Here is a 12,034-nt window from a genome sequence, read left to right on the forward strand (position 1 = left end):
ACATTTTTCAATATTTTATTTCATCAGATTCCTCAAAAGCAATATTTTTGCATAAATGTAGTCTAGTCCCTCCCCATAGTAATTATAGTAGCACCTGGAGAGTTTGCGTAAATTTTGTGCTGTTTTAGCGAAATATGTATTTTTGTGTTAAAATGTCAAAAAAGAGAGAACATTTAAAAGCATTTTTTATTCTGCGCAAAATTCATGAACCATGTGTGCCATTTTAAAGAATTTGGAGCAAAATACATCAATGAATACCACAACCTCAAAAGAAAAAATGACTTCTTTAAATCACAAAAAATGAATTGAGCCTTATGTGCCTGGAATGAGTACCAGACTACTGAGTGATAGATTAAAGGAATTTTAAACATACTCAAATTCTCCAATGACCGTTTCAAAATCCATAAAATATAGTTTAGTTCATGTTAAAGTACATTGTACAATAAAAAATTAAGACAACATGGCGTTTTTGATGCTTCTTTCATATTTAATGGAACTTAGCACTTAAGGGTCGTTAGCACCCATCTGACCCTTTTTGGACTTTATTAGTTGTACATATCAGGGCCAATACTTCATATTGCTTGACGTTGCCTATATTTTAAATCCTTCCTTAACCTGTGTCAATTTATATAAACATTGTTTTTCTGTGTGGAAAGGCAACTATTTCTGATGAATTCTTAACACAAGCAGTAGTAAAGGCAGTGAGTGCTCAGCATTTACTTCCAAACAGCCTGAAGTCAATGCTTGCACAATTTCATAGTGCATAGATATACAGCATCCTGCCAACCTTTCAAACAGAAAGGGGAAGGTTTGTTTTAAATACAAAAACAGAAAATGAGTTTAATCAAATCCAATTTAGAATTTATAACAAATGGAGGTGAAAGTCCAAACACAAAATGAAACATATTCTACAGTTTATACATATTGTGCTGATAGTGAAAATGTTACAGTTCCACTTTACAGCAAGCACACATTTAGTAAAAATGTTGAATTCACATGAAGTCCTTATTGAAAAAGCAACCCAGAAACAAACATTTGATTAGTATCTTCCTACATATTAGAGGCAAGTGATACCATAAAATGTAAACTTTTTATATTGCCTCTATTCACGCTAAGTAAACATTTACCAAAACGTGTTGGAAAGCATACAATTGGAACCAGAGAAAAGCCCACAATGTATAGGAACTTGAGATCTAGGATAGTGGCGTCTCTGTATGTTTTTGCTCTAAGCTATTTTTCCTGTTGAACTATAAAACATGTTCGGGCCAATCACAGTCGGTAACAGAAACTTACTAGTCTCTTATTTATTTCCTTTGGTAGGTAAACAGATAAAAATATTTTGACAGTGAAACTCGATCATGACATTATGTATGGTGACATGTTCTATGTAGGAGCACTTCCCAGTACCTATAACGAGTTTACAGTTCATTGTGTTAGTGTAAAGATTATTATACAGCGCAGCATATATTCAATGTAAGAATCCAGCCTCATTATACAGCAGTGCTCCCCTTGGACAGCAAACTGATATTCAGCATGTCCAGTTTGTCCAATATTAACATGCAGAAAAATTCTGTATCATTTATTGTTGTCCAACTTGTCTGGAGAGACAATAGTGTGTCCTGTTTAGGAACACCACCTCTTATTTCTTTAGAAGAGCCAGCCACTAATTTAATTTAATAGCTAAAAGGCTAGAATCCACAAAATTAGGGACCAGGGACGATTGTACCGCTCATAAAATGCATATCAATATATCAGATTCAACTCAAAAATACCAATCATACACTACAAAGATAAATACAGGATTATATATAGCAGCTTTAAACTAGTATGGACTAAAAATGTTAGTGTGGTAATGCAGACGGCACAAAAACAGTGCCAGATAAACTGACTATCCCTACAGTAGGCAAAAACCACAAAAGTCTTCCAGAGTTAAACTCTGTTTGGGAGCAATCAAGTCAACAGGTTGGAAGAGCGGAGACAGATTTTTTTTTAAGCAGAGCTGAAATGGAAAACAGTTTCCATATCCAAAGATAAATGCTCACATACAAAATAATAAGAATAGGTGAATGTACCGTCTGATTTTTCCTTTGCTCCCGATAGCTCTTCCCATAAAAATATATAAGAAATGCTCTTTAAAAAAAAAAAATAGGATGATGGCATGATAACTGGTAACCTGACCGAAGGGCACTGTTAGAAATAGTGTTTGGCAATTTAGCTTAAACTTAATGAGTAGCCTAATAGGATAAAAACATACTCCTAGCAATACCTAGTTTGCAAAACTCCTTACATTTAACAGAGTGAATAACAAGTATCATGCATATGTTTAAAGGACTTAAAACAATGAGCAATTCTTCATGTATCAACCTCAACAACATGTCCTCCCTAAATCAAAGCCAGACTACTTATTATTAAAATATTTTTGTAAGAAATAGTTTCAAACACAATGACAAACACTGCATTGGTCCGGTACATAAAATTTCCTTTCTAAATATCTATCAACACACACTCACCATTACTATAAAATGCCCTACACTTCTGCCTTTCTTACTTCAATTCCTGTGACGTTTCATTTTGGGAAAAGTATCAAACGTGACATCACAGGAGGCTGGGGCTGCATTCACTTCCCTGTACCATCTATTGCCCCTCCTGGAACAGGATATCATCAGGGGCAGTGCTGCAATTACTTTCTTGCATCGCTGTCCTCTGAAGATTTCATGGACATATGATGATAGAAGGTGTGTGAGAGTTGAGTGCAGTGCCTGCACTCTGCTTCCATCTCTGCCGCTGCATCTTCTAACTGAAGCAAGATGTAGTCAAAGGGCAGGAGAAAAAGGCAACAAGTGATACCAGTGGTGTCCCACAACTTCTAGCATTGCTCTCAAATGAATCATCATCAGGATGCAGTGATAGAAGCAGTGACAAAAGAGCCGCAACTGAGGACAATTCATTTGAGGGCAGTGCTAGAAGCTGTAGGGCAGTGCTGGTGTCACTGACTGCTTCTATCTCCGTTACGTGACCACAGCTTGTTTCACAGTTAGAAGATGAAGAGGTAGGAACAGAAGAGTGCTGGCACTGCACTCAACTCACCCACAGCTTCTGTTCCAATGAATAAAGGACATCTTCAGAGGGTTGCAATGCAAAAATCTGTAGTAAGTAACTGTAGCGCTGCCCCGTGATGACATCCTTTTCCAGGAGGGGTGATAGATGCTGTAGGAAAGCGAGTCATGTCCTTTTTGAGACTCTTTTCGAATGAAACATCACAAGAAGTGCAGTAAACAAAAAAAAACACATTTATGGATTAACTAGATAGGGAGAAGTGTAGGATATTTCATAATAAAGCTAATAAAAAAAGTGGCTAGACTGTAAAAGATAGATTTTTAGAAAAGCCATTTAGGCACCGGACCACCCCTTTAACATATAAAGCAATTTGTGTGCTGCAATAAATTTCCATTGTGAAAATATACTTGACTAAGAGTAAAAGAAAAAAGTTAAAAAGGTAGACAATTGTTTATTAGGCTATTTTACTTAAGGAAGAGACAAACACAATATACACCTCACATTGCCTTCAATGGTCATGTCCTGAACTGGTACCCTCACCCTAAAAAAGTGCTACATTGCGATCAGGAGTGGTTGCACAGATACCACCTGGTAAAAGAAACAGGTATGGGACAGAGAGCAGTCTTAGAGCTGCAGAGAACGCTACTTTAGTCGTATTGGAGGAAAAACTTCACATAACATTTTTTCCTTATTCCTCTAAAGTTTTTCTTCAGTACAGGAAATGAGGATTATTCTGATCACTTGTGAACCCATTTGTTAGTTCTGAATCGTGATAATGGTAGAATTTCATTTCCTTGGTCAGTTGGGGTCCACATTTTTATGCTTTTCTCAGAAGTTCTGTTACCAGAGAAAAACTGAAGAACTGCAAATGTCTGTCCTTTGACTGCAGTGTGCTGATCATTAACTGCAAGAAAAGTTAAGATTTTAAAGCAAGCACAAATCACAATAATACATTGTTTTTTACAGAACAAAGCTTAGATGAGACTTTGCTTATAATACATGTTTTTTTTCAATAAACATGTTATTTGATGCATAAAATATCTTACAAAATGTATTAAAGGAATATTGCCACAGGATAGGGGGGATAACTCATGATTTTTTTTTTAAATAATACTTTAGCAACATAATTCAGAGGAGAACAGAGGTGATCTATTTTTGGCCTTAAAGAGATTGTTCCACAATACATAAATCACCTATGCTCCGGATAGCTGATACAGTGAGAAAATATGTATTTGATACATTGCAGATTTTGCAAGTTTTCCCACATACAAGAATGGAGAGGTCTGTAATTTTTATAGTAGGTACACTTCCACTGTGCGACAGAATATAAACATAAATAACAGAAAATTGCATTGTATGATTTTTACATAATTAATTTGCATTTTATTGCTTGAAATAAGTATTTGATCGCCTACCAACCAGCAAGAATTCTGTCTCTCACAGACCTAATAGTTTTTCTTTAAGAAGCCCTCCTACTCTGCACTCATTACCTGTATTAATTGCACCTGTTTGAAATTGTTACCTATATAAAAAACACATGTCCACACAATCAATCACACTCCAACTTCTTCACCATGGCCAAAACCAGAGAGCTGTCTAAGGACACCAGTGACAAAATTTTAGACTTGCACAAGGCTGGGATGGGCTACAGGACAAAAGGCAAGAAGCTTGGTGAGAAGGCAACAACCGTTGGCACAACTATTAGAAAATGGAAGAAACACAAATTGTCTGTCAATCTTCCTCAGTCTGGGACTCCATGCAAGAGCTCGCTTCGTGGGGTAAGGATGAATCAGCCCAGAACTACATGGGGGGACCTGGTCAATGACCTGAAAAGAGCTGGGACCAAAGTCTCAAACATTACCATTAGTAAACTACGCCGTCATTGATTAAAATGTTGCAGGGCACGCAAGGGTACCCCTGCTCATGCTAGCACATATCCAGGCCCGTTTGAAGTTTGACAATGACCAGCTGGATCATACAGAGGAGTCATGGGAGAAGGTCATCTGGTTAGACGAGACCAAAATAGTACTTTTTGGTATCAACTCCATTTGCTCTGTTTAGAGGAGGAAAAATGATGAGTAAAACCCCCCAAACCGCATCCCAATCATGAAGCATGGTGGGGAAAACATCATACTTTGGGGATGCCTTTCTGCAAAGTAGAAAGGAAGACTGCACGGTATTGAAGGGAGGATGGATGGGGTCATGTGTCGCGAGATTTTGGCCAACAATCTTCCCTCAGTAAGAGCATTTAAGATGGGTCATGGCTTGGTCTTAAAGCATGACAATGACCCGAAACACACAGCCAAGACAACAAGCATTTCAAGGTCCTGAATCCAATAGAAAATCTATGCAGATGACACTAAACTCTGCAGGGTAATCAATACAGGGGAGGACAATTTTATATTACTGGATGATTTATGTAAACTAGAAGCTTGGGCTGATAAATGGCAAATGAGCTTTAATGGGGATAAATGTAAGGTCATGCACTTGGGTAGAAGTAATAAGATGTATAACTAGGTGCTTAATTCTAAAACTCTGGGCAAAACCGTCAATGAAAAAGACCTGGGTGTATGGGTGGATGACAAACTCATATTCAGTGGCCAGTGTCAGGCAGCTGCTACAAAGGCAAATAAAATAATGGGATGCATTAAAAGAGGCATAGATGCTCATGAGGCGAACATAATTTTACCTCTATACAAGTCACTAGTTCGACCACACTTAGAATACTGTGCACAGTTCTGGTCTCCGGTGTATAAGAAAGACATAGCTGAACTTGAGCAGGTGCAGAGAAGAGCGACCAAGGTTATTAGAGGACTGGGGGGTCTGCAATACCAAGATAGGTTATTACACTTGGGGCTATTTAGTTTGGAAAAACGAAGACTAAGGGGTGATCATATTTTAATATATAAATATATGAGGGGACAGTACAAAGACCTTTCTGATGATCTTTTTAATCATAGACCTGAGACAGGGACAAGGGGGCATCCTCTACGTCTGGAAGAAACACCGGATTACGTACCGGTAATGCTCTTTTATAGAGCCACGACAGCACCCACTGAGAGAGGGTATCCGCCCCTAGGAACAGGAAACCCTATGGAGAGATAAAAAGGGGGCGGTGCCCTCGCTCCCACAGTTTTGGGTTACAGAGATTGCGAGGAACCGCCCACCAGTATTAGTAGGCAATTTTATTATCATTTTATCTTAGACTACTAATATTTACAAGAACCAATCACCCTTATCCGTGCTCATATGCAAACTAATATATAAGGGAGGGAAGTGAAGGGGTGCTGTCGTGGCTCTATAAAAGAGCATTACCGGTACGTAATCCGGTGTTTTCTCTTCGCCACGACAGCACCCACTGAGAGACTTTCAGAGATAGTCATTTGGGGGGGGGATTATCATGTTAAGAACTGATCTACCGAAACACAGGTCAGTGGAGGCAGATAAATCTAGTCTATAGTGACTATAGAAGGTAGTAGGGGACGACCAGGTTGCGGCCTTACATATGAGTTCTATCGGAACCTCTGCTCGCTCTGCCCAGGATGATGCTATCGCCCGGGTGGAATGTGCCTTCACAGTCTCAGGTGGATTTTCCCCTTTAGATGAATAGGCCAGGTATATCGCCTCCCGAATCCATCGGGATAATGTGCCTTTAGTAACCCCAGCTCCTTTCCTTTGACCCTGGAAGGAAACAAAGAGAGCCCTGCTCTTCCTCCAGGGACTAGTCCTGTCTAGATAGGTTATCACAGCCCTTCTCACATCTAAAGTATGGTACTTTTCTTCATCCTGATTAGTAGGGTTATTATAGAAGGTAGGAAGAATTTCTTGAGATCTATGGAATTTAGTACACATTTTAGGTAAGTAGGAAGGGTCTGTTTTTAGGACAATCCTATCTGGCAATATTGACATAAATGGAGGATCTACTGACAGTGCCTGTATGTCACTCACCCTTCTTGCCGATACTAAGGCGACAAGAAGAGCAGTCTTGAGGGAGACATGTTTAATGTGAGCAGAATGTAGAGGCTCAAATGGGTGATCTGTCAAGGCTTCAAGGACCAGATTAACATCCCAAGGAGGTGAATGGGGAATTTGGACCGGTTCTGCTCTCTGGCAGGCTGAAATGAATCTGGATATCCACCTATCTCCCGCAACGTTGTGACTATACAGAGCCCCTAGCGCAGAAACTTGCACTCTTAAGGTATTAACTGAAAGGCCTAAGTCCCGTCCTTTCTGGAGAAATTCGAGAATGAGAGAGACTGGAATTTCCTTTGACAGGGCTGAGGGATAGAGGCTTAAAAATTTCTTCCATACTTTTACATAGATCGATGTAGTGGATCTTTTCCTACTCAGCAGTAGGGTATCAATTACTTTATCAGAGAAGCCCCTTAGCTTTAACAGCTGCCTCTCAAATCCCAGGCTGTCAACCGCAGACCCTTCACAAGAGGGTGGTTGAAGGGCCCCTGGAAAAGCAGATCTTGATTCTCTGGGAGAATCCATGGATCCGAGATGGACATGGCTCTGAGCAGAGAAAACCATGGTCTCTTTGGCCAGAACGGGGCAATTAAGATCACATTCGCTCTGTCCTCCCTTATCTTCCTGATTACTGTTGGAAGAAGAATCATCGGGGGAAAGGCATACGCTTTCTGAAATGTCCACGGAATCTGGAGGGCGTCGAGAACATCGGGGTTGTCTGTCCGGAACATTGAGGCGAATGTTTTCACTTGCCTGTTGTCCCTTGTAGCGAAGAGATCTATGTCGGGTATACCCCATTTTATAGTTATCATATTGAATATCCGACGATTTAACACCCACTCCTCTTGATGGAGGGTATGACGACTGAGAAAGTCTGCTTTTGCGTTGTCTATCCCTCGGACATGTAGTGCTGATAAGGACAGAAGATGATTTTCGGCTATAGTCAAGATGTTTTCGGCTATAGACATGAGAGTGCCTGATCTCGTTCCGCCTTGATGGTTGACGTAAGCCACTGATGTCATGTTGTCTGAGAGTACCCTGGTATGTGTTCCGTGCAACTGTGGGAGGAATTCACATAGGGCATGATAGATGGCTTTTAGTTCTTTTTTATTAGACGAGTCGTCTAACTCCGTAACCGACCATAACCCTTGGACAACCTGGTCCCCCAAGTGTGCCCCCCAACCATGAGGGCTGGCATCCGTAAATATTATGTTTGAGGGTTTAATTTCCCAGGGAACCCCGCTAATTAGATGATCTGGTTGTAGCCACCAGGTTAGAGATTGGATTACGTCATTAGAAAGGGATATTTTACCGTCTAACCGCCCTTGTAATTTTATCTCCTCATGTAAAATTGCATACTGTAAGCACCTCGAGTGGAATTGGGCCCATGGAACCGCCGGGATACATGACGTGAAGGAGCCAAGTAAGGACATACCTTCCCGAAGGGAAATTATGGGTTTATCTAGTATAGACTGAACTTTATTCCTCACCGTTATTTGTTTAGATTCTGGGAGAAAACATCTTTGACTTATAGAATCTAATATAATCCCCAAAAATACTTGCCGAGTCGTTGGGATCAGCCTAGATTTTTCCCAATTTATTATCCATCCTAAGTTCTGCAAGGATGAAATCATGTGACTTAACCTTTGTTGACATTGTGAGGGGGATTTTCCTACCACTAAAAGGTCGTCTAGGTATGGGATTATGAGGGTGTCTTTTAATCTTAGAAATGACATGACCTCTGACATTAGTTTAGTGAATACCCTTGGAGCAATTGATAGTCCAAAGGGCATTGCTGTATACTGAAAGTGCCGTATATATCCTTTTATGACAACCGCCACGCGGAGATATTGTTGATGTTTTTTAAAGATTGGGAGATGGTAATACGCATCTTTCAAGTCCAGAACCGTCATAAAGCAATGGGGAAACAGGAGTTTTATGGTGGATCGGATAGACTCCATTTTAAAGGTTTGATTTTCTAAGAAGGTGTTTAATTTCTTAAGGTTTATAATGGTTCTGAATGATCCATCTGGTTTTGGTATTAGAAATAAAGGGGAGTAAAACCCTTTGCCCTCCTGAGGAAGTGGAACTTCCACCAGAACCCCCTTGGACAGAAGACTCATTACTTCCTGCTCCAATGCCTCCTGTTGTGATTGAGATTTTAATGAAGTCAATAGAAATGAGTCCGGAGGGACTCGGGAAAATCTTAATTTTAAGCCGGAGGTGACAAGATCATTTGCCCAACTATTTGATGTTATCAGCCGCCATTTATCTGAGAAGGAGGATAATCTACCTCCCACAGGTAGATCCGCTCTAACGGGGTTTGTCCTCAGGTTTGAAAGGGCGCTTCCCAAAGAATGCACCCCTTTGTTTGGTGTCTCTAGTGGCCCAGCGGTCTTGGTTCTTAAAATCTTTCCTTTTATTAAACACGGGCTTCCGGAATGCTCTCCTATAGGATGGAAGGTAATTAACGTTAGGGAAGCCCTTCTTCCTCTCTCCCGCTTTAGTTAAAATTTTGTCTAGTTTAGTACCAAACAGGTACTCACCCTGACACGGGAGGCCACACAATTTAGATTTTGTTTGGGGATCACCCTTCCATCCTTTAAGCCACAGGGCTCTACGTGCTGCATTCGTGAGTCCCGCTGACTTAGCCGCTAAGCGTATGGAGTCAGCAGATGAGTCCGCCAGGAAGGCTGTAGCCCCTCTGATCAGGGGTATAGAGGACATTAATCTGTCTCTAGAGAGACCGCTTTTTAGTCCCTCCTCCAAGTCATTTAGCCAGACTAGCATGGACCTAGCGGTGCATGTAGCCGATATTGCCGGCCTAAAGGCTCCCGTACATGACTCCCAAGCTCTTTTTAAAAGAGAGTCGGTTTTGCGGTCCAATGGGTCTTGTAATGAACCCGAATCCTCCACGGGCAGTGAGGATTTTTTGGATGTGGATGCCACTGCCGCATCCACCTTCGGGGCTTTTGACCATAATAAGAACTCGTCATCATTGAAGGGATAACGTCTTTTTGAGGTTGGTGGTAAACCCCTTTGCCCCTGGCTTTCCCACTCTTTCTTGATTAGATCTTTTAAGGCTGATATTACAGGAAAGGAGGGCCTTTTCTTTTCTGACAGACCAGCGAACATGATATCCTGCTGCGTTTTAGGGACCTTAGAATCTTCAATACCCATGGTGTTGCAGACTGATTTTACCAGGTTATCAATGCTATCGGTGGGAAAGCATGTATCTTGATCCTCATCAGAGGAAACGTATTCACGGGAAATGTCCGAGTCTGCATTTTCTCTGTCAGACGACTGGTCAGATATAGGGGAAACGTATCCTTTTTTCACTTTAGTACGTGGCTCTTTGTCAGAACCATGTAAGGCTCGTAATTCTTCCCTGATCATGACCCTAATATCCTCAGATCTAACCGAGGTTTCTTCCTGTAGGGTAGAGTCAATACACGGTTTACACAGCCTCTTTTTATGACTATCCGGAAGGGGCTGGAGACATAACGCACACTGTCTGTGTTTCGTTTTTTCAGTCCTTTTGGCCTAGGGTGTGAGGGAGAGGGAACAGTAATCAGCCTAAATAGGGTAGATATACACTCACCCAGTGAAGCTGTTTGTGAAGGTACCGGCTGATGGGGAGGAGACTGAGGCACGGGTTGAGGAATAGCACGATCCGACTTGCTTTTCCTAGAAGATCCGCTCTGCTTAGAGCGGCTGGTGCTGGCATGGCTGCGTGGAGTGGATGCGGTGGCTTCTAACGAAGACATCACAGCGTCCTGCGCAGAATCCATAGTGGACGCCGGAGCGATATCGCCGGCGTCCTTTCATATGGGGGCCGCCATCTTCTTCCGGTTGTACCCGGAAGCGCTAGTCACTTCCGGGTCGCGGCCACACTGTATGGGCCTGCGCTGCCGCCGGTGTCAGCGCAGGCGCTGTCCTCCTCCATCACCCCGGAAGTTTACCTGTATTTCCGGGGGAATACACTGGGGCTCCATGCTGTGTAGGCGTCCGCCGAGAACGGCGCGACGCTGACCGCATCACAGCGTTGCTCCCGCAGACGAAACCGGCTGGTATCCCGAGAGCCAGCAACCACCCGTCCTGGCCTCACGGCGTCTGCCAGCAGAGGGGGGAAACTGAGCCAGGACCCCCGACGCTGCTTCCAGCCCTGGAGCCCCTGCCGTCCTCTAAGGTAAACCGCGCAGGCGGCATCCAGGCTGGGTATCCTCTTCTCTCCATGGATTCCCGTAGGAACAGGAAACCAAACTGTGGGAGCGAGGGGACCGCCCCCTTTTTATCTCTCCATAGGGTTTCCTGTTCCTAGGGGCGGATCCCCTCTCTCAGTGGGTGCTGTCGTGGCGAAGAGAAAAAAAGGTTTAAGCATAATAACAGACGCGGATTCTTTACTGTAAGAGCAGTGAGACTATGGAACTCTCTGCCGTATGATGTTGTAATGAGTGATTCATTACTTAAATTTAAGAGGGGACTGGATACCTTTCTGGAAAAGTATAATGTTACAGGGTATATACACTAGATTCCTTGATAGGGCGTTGATCCAGGGAACTAGTCTGATTGCTGTATGTGGAGTCGGGAAGGAATTTTTTTCCCCAAGGTGGAGCTTACTCATTGCCACATGGGTTTTTTTGCCTTCCTCTGGATCAACATGTTAGGGCATGTTAGGTTAGGCTATGGGTTGAACTAGATGGACTTAAAGTTTTCCTTTAACCTTAATAACTATGTAACTATGAAACTCAATGCTGCCCAGTGACAGCCCCAAAACCCAAAAGATCTGGGGAAGATCTGTATGGAGGAGATGACCAAAATCCTTGGTGCAGTGTGTGCAAACCTGGTCAAGAACTACAGGAAATGTCTGACCTCAGTAATTGCAAACAAATGTTTCTGTTCCTATTTTTCCATTGTATCAAATACTTATTTCATGCAATAAAATGCAAATTAAATATGTAAAAATCAAACTGTGATTTTCTGGATTTTTTGTTTTATTTTCCGT

The 12,034-nt window shown here is 42.0% G+C and overlaps 1 protein-coding gene across 4 annotated transcripts in view; it reads right to left on the reverse strand.

Annotated features, from left to right (window-relative positions):
• Nucleotides 1-400: 400 nt before the first annotated feature.
• ANKS1A (ankyrin repeat and sterile alpha motif domain containing 1A) overlaps nt 401-12,034 on the reverse strand; it is a 390,648-nt gene continuing 379,014 nt past the window's right edge. For all 4 annotated transcript variants that reach the window (XM_077295484.1, XM_077295481.1, XM_077295483.1 and 1 more), the window contains one exon: nt 401-3,961. The gene's annotated coding sequence lies outside the window, so the exon portion shown is untranslated. The remainder of the gene's footprint in view (nt 3,962-12,034) is intronic.

Source organism: Ranitomeya variabilis, chromosome 3, assembly GCF_051348905.1.
Source record: "Ranitomeya variabilis isolate aRanVar5 chromosome 3, aRanVar5.hap1, whole genome shotgun sequence".
Classification (NCBI taxonomy): domain Eukaryota; kingdom Metazoa; phylum Chordata; class Amphibia; order Anura; family Dendrobatidae; genus Ranitomeya; species Ranitomeya variabilis.